An 11,205-nucleotide genomic window follows, 5' to 3' on the forward strand; every position below is an offset into this window, starting at 1 on the left:
GAGTTCCGCCTGGAATCTGGCTTCCTGTAACTTGAGCCCATTCTTCCATGTCCTGAACGCTGGGATGTCTCTCCTCAATCTCCTCTTCTCCAGGCTAAACATGCCCAGTTCTTTCAGTCTCTCTTCATAGGGTTCTGTTTCCAGACCCCTGATCATCCTGGTTGCCCTCCTCTGAACACGCAGCAACTTGTCTACATTACACCTGCCAAATGTCATAGGTTTAGGGGCTTTTAAGCTATGCACATTTGAAGATCCCCTTCAAAATTAGACACCTGCAGAACGCTCCCAGATTGTAAGGAACCCCACCTTACAGTGAAGTTAATTATTACTGGGAGCTCAAATTTGTTTTTTGCTTGTTTCCCTTGTTCTATCATTCCTCTTCCTTCGCTAATCTTTTCCTCAAGTTCCCTGGGGTTTATAAAGCTGCTCTTTCAGCTTCTTCACCTTCCCAGCCCTCCCTTAACAGCTGCGCTTGACTTCAGGCAGCTAGCAGGAGCAGAGCTCCACTCAAATCACTCCCTTTCTGGAGCCGATCACTGCACCTTTATTCTTTAATTTTAATAGAACCGCTGCTCACCTCTTATTTCTGGGTAAAATGTCATCTAGAGCTGTATGAGATTTTCATTTTCCCTTGCAAAACTTGAGCATATGCCCTGTACGAAGCCCTGAGTGCGAGTGCAAGAGCACGCCCAGTGAGATTTGCAAATGGTCAAACGTGTGCTTGTACTCATCTCGTTCCCGATTCAGAGTTTCTTCCGCTGACCAAATCAACCCGCTTTACTTTACGGAGGAAATTGGTGCAAATTAGGGATGTTACATAAATTGGGGGAGTTTTGCACAAATCGCTTGTTTGATCACTGCTAGATTTGTACAAGTTTCCTCGTCAACATGAGACACAGACTCCAAAAAAATAAATAAATGTGGCTATTCATTTTATTTCAATTGCGTTTCTTTTTGTGTGGTTTTTTTTAATTTTTTAAATTCAGAATTAGGTTTGAACTTCTGGAAATCCTAAAATCTCCACCAAATGTTGCAGTATCAAGTTCTAGCAACCTCATCATCATGCAACTTGTAAAGTACTAAAATGCAGAGTTGGATACCTTTATTAGGTTTGTTAAACCAGGTTTGTCTCTGTTAGGTGGTTAAGATGTCTCTATTGTAGCGGTGTACAAGAATTTCACTTGTGTTCACAAATAAACAGAACTAGCCCCATTCACAACCAAAACGCAAGCAGATTTTTCTGAAAAAGCTCACGTTGCTGAAGGTGCGGTATCATTTGGAAAATGTGTGTTTTGGTGCAAGTCTGCAATTTAAAAGCCATGCTGTTCATAATCTTCTCTTTCCTTCTCTTTTCGTTTTCATGTTTCCCAGTGTGTGGCCTTACTTGGCCTGTGGACCAAGTAAGAAATAAAGAACGGAACTTTATCAAACCTAATAGTTTATACAAGCTCGAACTGCATAGACCATCTGTGTGCTAATACATGATCATACTTCCCCACTAGCCACTCCAGCACTTCCTTCCAGATGCTCACCCCTGCTACCACCGGTCCGCTCTCCCCCTACTCACTCCCCCCTACTCACTCCCTAATCTGCAGGACATACTGGAGGCCCACAGTAATTCGGCAATGATATGTTTCAATACCAGCTGTATCAGCTGTGTTTATTATCTCCTGTTGCTTAGCAACACAAACTTCTTCCCCTACCTCCTGTTGCTTAGCAACAGGTTCTTCTTCAGAATGGTGCCACGCATTGCCACACATCACCTACGTGTTTTATATATGTAGCCGACTGCAGCCCATTGGATGTGAAATTTGTAGTAAAACCTATGTGGACAGGATGTGCCAATGTTTGAAGAATCCAGTCTATGCCAATTCAAAGTGAAACTGGCCCCTCCCACACTCCCCCGACCAATGTGCACTGCAAATCCTGGAGAAGCTCTCGCTCAGGTTTTACACCCTTCCAGACAATGTGAGCACCAGCGGTCACCTTTAGAGTGAAAAGGGGATTCCTGGGTAGGGATGTACATCTGTATTTCAAAGACTGACAGGCATACAGTATTTTGCTCCGCTGTCTGCTCATTGACAGATATATATATATATATATATATATATATATATATATATATAATTTTTAATCTGTTTTTTTTAAATCAGACAACCATGTAGCATCTGGTTTGCCATCTAGTATTTTGCCAAGCACATTTGTGGAAAGCATTTATTGTTACGCCATCCACCGCCCTCATAAAAAAACACGAAGATCAAGTTTTACTTCTTTTTCCAACTCTTTGTTTGTTTGTTTTAACTCATTCAATCAAACGAGAACAAAGCCTTCTGGGAGGCTCCATGAACTTCACCAGAGAAGGCGGCACAGAGATGGGAAGGAAGCCTTCTCCAGTGCTGAGACTCTGCAAGTTGTCCATTACAGGAGGAACTTCATCAGCATCACTCCGGAGAGAGCCAGGAGGAAGGAGGCAGCTGACGGAGGGGAGGCATTGTAGCAATCAATTGTTGTAGTAATAGTCATTCCATTTGCTTCAACCGTCCTTCCTTTGTTACACTCAGATTTCAAATAGCAGCCCTTTCCAATGCTGTGTCCGGTTACAGAACCTGTATATAAAAAAATAAAGCTGAATGGTCAGTTGAACCACTTTTCTGAGTAACCACTACCCAAACAAGCCTGTCCATCCATCTGATTTACACTTTGCCTTTCCAATGGCATGCTCAAGTATCACTGGGTCATTCAGATTTTGGGGAGACTATTCATGCTCCCTGAAATAGAAGGGAGGATTGGGGAGGGGGCAAAAGAGCTTAGATGGCTTTCGGGGCAGAGAGTAGGGCATTTGCTTCTTCTTTTGGGGGTGCTTCCCCCCTTTTTTTAACCAGAGGAATATCTGCTCCTTATGCAGCAGTGGTACCGGCTCTCTTTTGTAATAGTCTCCCATATATAAATAAAAAAAATTCTGTACTGCACCAAAGCCAAATCTCTCTGGACAGTTTATAAAACTCTCTCTCTCTCTCTCTCTCTCTCTCTCTCTCTCTCTCTCTCTCTCTCTCTCTCTCCTTTGAAGTTGGACATGTTGACACAATATTATTATTTTTTATTATTTTTCATTACATTTATATACCGCCCCACAGCTGAAGCTCTCTGGGCAGTTTACAACAATTAAAAACGGTAAACATTAACAGTATACAAAATTTAAAAACCATAAAAACCATAAAAAACAATATAAAAACAACAGTATCCATTTAAAAACAACAATTCTGGGATCCATTAAAAACAAACTTAACGTTGTTAAATGCTGTTAAAATTGCTGGGAGAAGAGAAAAGTCTTGACCTGGCGCCGAAAAGATAACAATGTTGGCACCAGGCGGGCCTCGTCGGGGAAATCGTTCTATAATTGGGGGGCCACCACTGAAAAGGCCCTCTCCCTTGTTGCCATCCTCCGAGCTTCCCTCGGAGTAGGCACTCGGAGGAGGACCTTAGATGTTGAGTGCAGTGTACGGGTAGGTTCACGTCGGGAGAGGCGTTCCATCAGGTATTGAGGTCCCAAGCCATGTAGGGCTTTATAGGTTAAAACCAGCACCTTGAATTGGGCTTGGAAACATATAGGCAGCCAATGCAAGCGGGCCGGAATCGGTAAATAAGATAAAAGGATATGATATTCAGGGAGCTTCGGCTATTGGGCGGCATATAAATGCAATAAATATATAAATAAATAAATAAATAATAATAATAGAGGCAGGGAGAGAAAGACACTGAGAAAGTCAGCTCTGGAATGGGCAGAGAGCTTCTGCAATGTGCATCACAAATGCATTTGCCTCATTTACATCATAAGGTCTCCCATTATCTGCTTGCTCTTCTTCCACATCACCCAACTTCAGCCTTTCCAGAACTCCTCCAATCACAGTGGGCAAAAAGATGGGTTTATAATGTCAACATGTCAATTGCCGCACTGTAGTGCAGAAAGAAACATCTGTCTTTGCTTCCTTCTGCATTCTTTATCGTTTTCTCATTAACACTAGGTTTATTAGTTGGCTCTCAAATTTAATGTAATTTTTAGGGTTGCTTTCTCTCTCTCTCTCTCTCTCTCTCTCTCTCTCTCTCTCTCTCGTTCATTTGTCCCCCTTTTGCTCTCTGCAAAACAAACAAATAAATGAAGAAATAACCTCAGGCTTTCCCATCCACTCCACTCTCCCAAATAGCACACAAAGTATATTTTAAAAAAAAACACCACACAACCAAAGAAAACGTGCAGAAATTCTAAAGTACTATGAGAATGAGGCAAAAAAAAATGGAAGCCCCTCTCTCATGGGGGAAGAAAACTGTTGGGAAACTGAAGGACAGATTTTAGCACAGCACTATATGGAATACTGAATCAGATCTCGCAAACGCGGGAGCCACAGTTCTTTCTCCATGCAACATTGACATGTACCAGTCATGGCTCATGTATTAGAACACTTGCTTTGCATGTAGAATGTCTCAGGTCCAGTTCTTCAAATGATGATTTAAAAGGGTCCCATGAAACAGGTCTGGGAATGATCACTGTTTGAGACCAGGGCTGCTCCTGCCACTTAGATTGGGCAATACTGGGCTATTCAGTAGAAGGACAGCACTGTGTCTTCCTAGCCTTTGGACAAATATGGAGCCTATTCATGGGCCTGTCCTAGATTATGGTTATTCTCACTCACCTATTGTCACTTCAACCCATAAAGTGGCACAGGTATCAAAGCCAGCGGAACACTTCACTTTTGGGCCAGTACAGGTCTTACCCTCGGCGATGCAAGTTTCACACTCCAAAGAGGTACCTGGAGAAATAAGGCAGCAAGGTTTCATGAAGGAAATGAGATGGCAGATTTTGTAGTCATTTGCAAGGGGAAAGGAGTAAATCCCATCTGGATGGGTAATGTGATGTCCCTCAGAAATTAATTGCTGGAAGGTGTAGTGCAGAAATAAAGAGGCGACATGTCATAGCTGGGTTTAAACAAGGGCCAACATTTATTTGATGGATCTGCAAAGGGAAACCTAAGTGGGCATCTACCTATCGCGGTGTGAGCTGCTAATAATCAGGGCGAGGTATTCCGAGCCCCAGAGGCGGCGTGTAACCGTCGCCACGCCTTGGCTCCCCCTTTTGGGTTGGTAAGCCTTCCGGTGTCACCCCTCCTCCTGCCGCCAGGCTGTGAATAGGTGAGAAAGGTTGGCCTCAAGGATAAGCCTTATTTCAGCCGCTGGACCGCAGGGCTTGGAGCTGCTGAACCTCGGGTGTTATCCTTCACCATTTGGTGCCATGGAAAACTCACCGACTTTAACGAACCGCAGATGCCCGCCTACCCGCCACAGGGAGTGGCAAGCCTCTTGCTTAGTCACTACCGACTCCCCATCTGGCCGAAATAACTTCCTGCAAACCCTTGCGCAGATCCATCAAAAACAAATCATTGCCAAGGTCCGAAAGATGGACCCCATCCGCCCTATAAAGCTCCCTCCGCGTTGTTCTGATCAAGGGGTGTTGAAGGCTAACATCCCCATGTCCCAGGAGATTTTTATAAATTTCCCCATTGACTTTGCGACGTGCGCGTTCAATGGCGCGCGGGTCGCTAGCCCATTTCCAATTTAGCCTGGGAATAATACATGACCACACAATAACAGTTCCAGGCCACTGGTTACGAATGGCCTGGAAATCATGAACAGCCTGAAGGATCAGGGCCTTGCCCTTTAAAAGCCCCAGATCATTACCGCCTAGGTGTATTACCAACACCCGCGGGGGAGGATTGACTGCATGCTGCTGCGAGAGTGTAACCAGGAAGTGCTCCCAGTGCATGCCACGCCTTCCCAACCATTGGATGCTGGCAATATTGCTCAATCGGAGCTGACTTCCCAAGCTCTATCGGGAGGCCCTCCTTCCAGCCCAGAAGACAAAACTGTGGCCACAGATTAATACTCGCAGCGGGTTCAGTCCCCTCCGGAGATTTAGGAAACAAATGAAGGGCATTAGCTACGACCCTAAGCATGCGGTTCCTCAGGCAGCTGGCGAATATAAGAACGAAAAGCCCCAGATTGCCATCTTCCTACTTGTTGAATTTGATTAGGGGAGAAACCAATAGCCGCAGCGGTGGAAGCAGCACCTATCTTAAATGAGTGTGTGCCAAATTGGTAATGTCCTAGGCCCAGAGCAGCAAGAGCCTTCTTCGTCACTGACCAAAATTGGTGTTTAGTGAGAGGAGCTCCATTGCTATGGCAAAATAGATAACCGGGGTTTGATCCCCGCAACTCCATAAAGATATGGATGGCCAAAACAGGGCATAGCTCTTTTTTGAGCACTGGAAACAAGGACACAGTACAGCCTTTGCCTGTCTGATCAGTTTTTGACCTGCGAAGTTGTAATTGTATATGGTTGTCGGATGACTGAAGGTCTGACAACTGCAAGGCCCTTCCTGAGGTGTCGCCTTTACCGGTGGCCACTAACTCAGAGATGCGGAAAGCCCCCAAAAATGCTGTAAGGGAGGTGGCATGGAATAGCCGGGCTTCGAAAGGAGAGGAGCAAAGTGTGTGCCACAGTGCACTCAACCCAATCAAAATTTCCGGGGATAAAGGAGTTCTTTTATCCCGTAAGGTTGGTCTTAGCCTAGACCAGCCTCGTAAGGTTCTTCTAATTCTGAAGTCATTGGAGGTGTCGATGACACCTTTAGATTTAGCTATGAATGCTAGAGCTGCCAACTTTCCACTAATTGTTCTGGGCTTTTCAGCTTGTCTCAGCTCCTTCCCTCTTTATTGTTTACTACAACTTATTAGATTGTAAGCCTATGCGGCAGGGTCTTGCTATTTACTGTGTAATCTGTACAGCACCATGTACACTGATGGTGCTATATAAATAAATAAATAATAATAATACAGAATTGCAGGATGTGCTCAACAGGTATAGGCCAGGATTGAGGGAGCTGTAACTGGGACCTGAATGAATGAAATTCACTACCTGCTTTTAGGTAAGCTGACCTGGTCCTGGGAGCGACTCACTGCCATATTGCTGACTCAATTTCATCTTGCCAGTTTCCCAAAAACTGGTCGGCATGACTTCCATTTTTGTTCTCTCCCAAGGGGCCAGTTGACGAAATCTTGCCACCTGCTGATGCGATAGGGCATCAGCTATGGAACTGTCCAGGCCCGGAATATGCCGAGCGTGGAAGAGAATGTTATGCCGGAGACAATGTAGCATGAAGGCCCTGACCAAATTCATGACACGCGCATTGTGTGAAGATAGTGTATTAATGACTTGAACTGTGGCCAAGTTGTCACACCAAAAATGAACGACGGAGTTTGAAAGCTCTGCTGCCCATAGTAGAGTTGCCACGTATATTGGGAAAAATTCCAAGAATGTCAAGTCCTTGCGTATATCAGAATTTAGCCAGTCCTCAGGTCACACTTCGGCGCACCACTTATCTCCCCAAATGACCCCAAAGCCAATAGCCCGGGCAGCATCAGAATGGATTTGCAGATCGCTCTCTAACAAGATTTCCTTCCTCCAAAATGAAACTCCGTTGAATTCATTAAGGAAGGATAACCAGATGTGCAAGTCATCACAAATATTGTGTGTGACTCTAATTCTGTGCTGGGGATGAGAGAGACCCTTCATGGCGTCACATAGGCCCTTCCTGGTGCAACAACTCTGCCCGTGAAGTTAAGATGGGCCACTATCTCCTGAAGTTGGAGTAAAGTGACCTTCTTAAGGCCGCAAATAAACAATAATCGATTCTGCAAGTCAGTTAACTTGTCTGGGGGAAGCCTACAACATTGGGCGATTGAATCCAATTCAATTCCCAAATATTTAATGGAAGTGAGAGGACCTTCGGTTTTTTCTCGCACCAAAGGTACTGCCAGTTCGTTGGCTAACTCATGGAAATCCTGCATAAGTTGGGCGCATTGTGCGGATCGCGCAGGACCAGTAAAAAAGAAATCGTCGAGATAATGGGTTACTGCTTGGCAGCCGGTTCTGGCCTCCAGAGCCCATTGGAGGAATGAGCTGAAGTGCTCAAACATGGCGCAGGATATAGCACAACCGAAAGGTAACGCTCGGTCGATGAAATATTGACCCCGGAATTGAAAGCCCAGCAAGTCGAAATCGGCTGGATTAATGGGCAAGATGCGAAATGCGGATTTGATGTCGCACTTGCCCATCAAGGCCCCGGGACCCTGTTTACGCACTATATTGATGGCTGAATCTAATGAAGAATATCTTACTGAACACAAGTGTTCAGGGATAGCGTCATTAACGGATCTTCCCTTGGGCGCGGACAAATTGTGTATTAATCTAAACTCCCCAGGATTTTTCTTTGGCACAATACCCAGAGGAGAAACGCGAAGATTAGGAATGGGTGGGGAGCTAAAAGGGCCTAGCACTCTACCCAACTCAACCTCTTTGTTGATTTTTTGATTGACTAATTCCTCCATTGCGGCTATGGATTTCTGATTCATAAGAAAGGATGCTTGGTGGGGGCCAACGTATGGTATTCTAAAACCAAAAGAAAAGCCTTCTAACAAATACTCTGCATCCATCCGATTGGGATAAAAAGCGAGTAAAGATTGAAGAGCATCAAGCCTGACTGGGCTGGGGCCCTTTGGGAGGTTGCTGCTGACAACCTTGCCTTCTGTTACTTTGGTTGTCATGGTTATAATCTTTCTTTCCCCTATTTCTGGTACAACTTGTAAGGGGGTGATGTCCACCGCATCTGGGGCATTCGTGTTTGTACCTACACTGGGGGCGGGAACAGTTGCCCTTGGAAGAATATTCCCAACACAACATGCGGTGTTGAACCGCTTGTCCCGCAGCCCCGGTGGAAGGCATTGCGGGTTGCTGTTTGGACAGTAAGTGACCACTATCGGCCCTCTCACCGAAACCTGGTCTAGAAGGGGTCATGAATTGTAACCATAAATCATGGTCCTTCATGTCCCAGTGCAAAGAAGGGTCTAGGGAGGCCCGCATACGAAATGATTCATCGTATGCGAGCCATGCCCCACCCTCATACTCTACATAAGCCCTATAAATCATGTCCAGGTACTTTGTAAGAGTGCAACCTCGTTCGGGGAAGTTTTGCAAGATTATTCCCATATAAATGAGAAATCCAGGCAGCCAATTGGCCCAATTTCCAATGACTTTCTTACGTCGTACCCTTTCGTACTCCCTGTCCCTGGATTTGTCTTTATCTTTTGTCTTGGTTTCCTGAAACAATAAAGTAAAGACATCCACATATTCCCCACGGATAATCTTCTCGCGAGTGGCTGGGAGTAGATGATAACCTAGCGGGGAAGCAGTATTCCTTGTTGGTATGGCCTGTGTTTCTACCCCTGCGTAAGGATCTTTAGTTGGTAAGGAAGAGGTGTCCTGTTTTGCTGGGTCACTAGCAGTACCTTGCCATACGTTGGCGCAAGCGCCAGCTGTAGATAGAGAAGTGCTAGTATTGTTAATATGATCGGCAAGTCGGTTGTCACTAGGAGCTGGGACTTCAGTTTGAACCCCAGCATCCAATACCGTGTTGGATGAAACATTGGCCGGTAAAGGAACCTCAGCCCCAGCAGCTGTATTTGGTACCGAGGAAGCAGGTGCAACTGTAGGGGACTGTTGAACAATTGAAGACTCACGTATTGTTGTGCCGCTGTCTAATCCAGTTATAGGACCTGTTGCTGTAACCTGAGTGGTTTGTGGAGTCTGGTTGTTAACAATGTTAAAGGGATTTGAAGACCAGTCTATGTTGGACAACCATGGAAGGAAGCTCAATGGATTGATTGCCCCTAGTGGAGGTGTGGTGGATTGTGTGATAGTGTTCTCACCTTGTGCTGTATGTGGTATTGGTGCCACAGTAGACGGAGTGCTGCTAATTGAGGGCGTAGACCCTGTAGCAGTTGCCGGTTGCACCGTGACTAGGGAGTCACTGTCGTGACCTGCAGGTGTTGGTTGTGAAGAGGATGAAGTCAAGCTGGAAGATGCTTCAATAACATCAAGCCGTGCTGTAATGGAAGACCAAAGCTTATCCTGTGATAACTGCCTAGTAGAAGGTCTGTTAGCAATCCTTTTATTATGAATTATGGGGGGGGGGGATGGCAAGTGGTGATGGGATCCCTCTCTCCTGTTCGGCTGCCTGAAGCCTATTCAGGATATCCATCACATCATGTGTGTCACTGTCATCAGATGAGGAGTCTCTAAAAGGCCTAGTTCGTTTTTGGGATGAGGGAGCTTTCCTCTTTCCTTTCTCCCCCCTATACCTTTCTTAGGTGGCATGGTTACAAACAGGCCAACCCCAATAAACTTCGCTTAATGTGAAAACTACTATTCAACAGGACAATATGAAACCCTGGCCAAGGCACCAGGCTCTGAGTGAAGCCTAAATTTTGAGATGCAGGCCTTGAAGGTACTAGGCCGCAGGTATAGTGCACCAGGCCCTAATGATAACCTGCTGGGTCCCCGGGAGAAAAGAACGTAACTTATAAATTTGATCTCCCCTCCCAAACTTTGACCAAACCCGGCCCTGCTTAGCTTCAGCAAAGTGGCTGGGGGCATGCGTTGGGACACAGACCCTGAATCCGAATTATGGATATGAGACGGGGGGGAGAAATTAAAAATTAAAATTTTAAATATTTAATTACAAACAACTATAATAATTTAGAGAAATTAATTAAACTGGTCCCTAAACATGCTAGGCTGCGCCTCCGTGTGGCTAAAATCGCCTCAAAAGGTTGTAAAGAAAGCTGGGTGGGCAGGGCGAATTACCCCCTCCCCACAATGGTCGCTAGAGTTGGGGGAAGATTGAAGGCCACAATGAGGCCCGGCCCCCCGGAGGTGCCGAGCGCGCGCCGCACTGGGCCGCGTTCGCTCCCCCACCCACGCCAAAAAGCAGGACTTGGAAGGGGACACTATGGAGAAATTGGAGGGAACCGGCCGGTTCCCCCCAAACCTGGGCCTTTTGGCCGAAGAAGACGTGGGTATGCAGCTGCAGAGGGACGCTGAGTCGTTGCTTAAGCAACTGGGCCGCTCGCATCCACGTAGCTGCTCCCTTCGCCAGTTTCGCTTTCGGCGCTGCCACTCAATCGGACGATGATGGCAGCCGCTTGACAAAAGAGGAGGAGAGGAGGGGGGCGAGCCTTTAAATAAGCTCTCGTACCCCTCCCCTTCTCCCAGAGGCACGAATTGCCAGCCAATCGCTGGCGTCCACACAGCCTCCC

This window comes from Elgaria multicarinata, chromosome 13, assembly GCF_023053635.1.
Source record: "Elgaria multicarinata webbii isolate HBS135686 ecotype San Diego chromosome 13, rElgMul1.1.pri, whole genome shotgun sequence".
Taxonomy (NCBI): domain Eukaryota; kingdom Metazoa; phylum Chordata; class Lepidosauria; order Squamata; family Anguidae; genus Elgaria; species Elgaria multicarinata.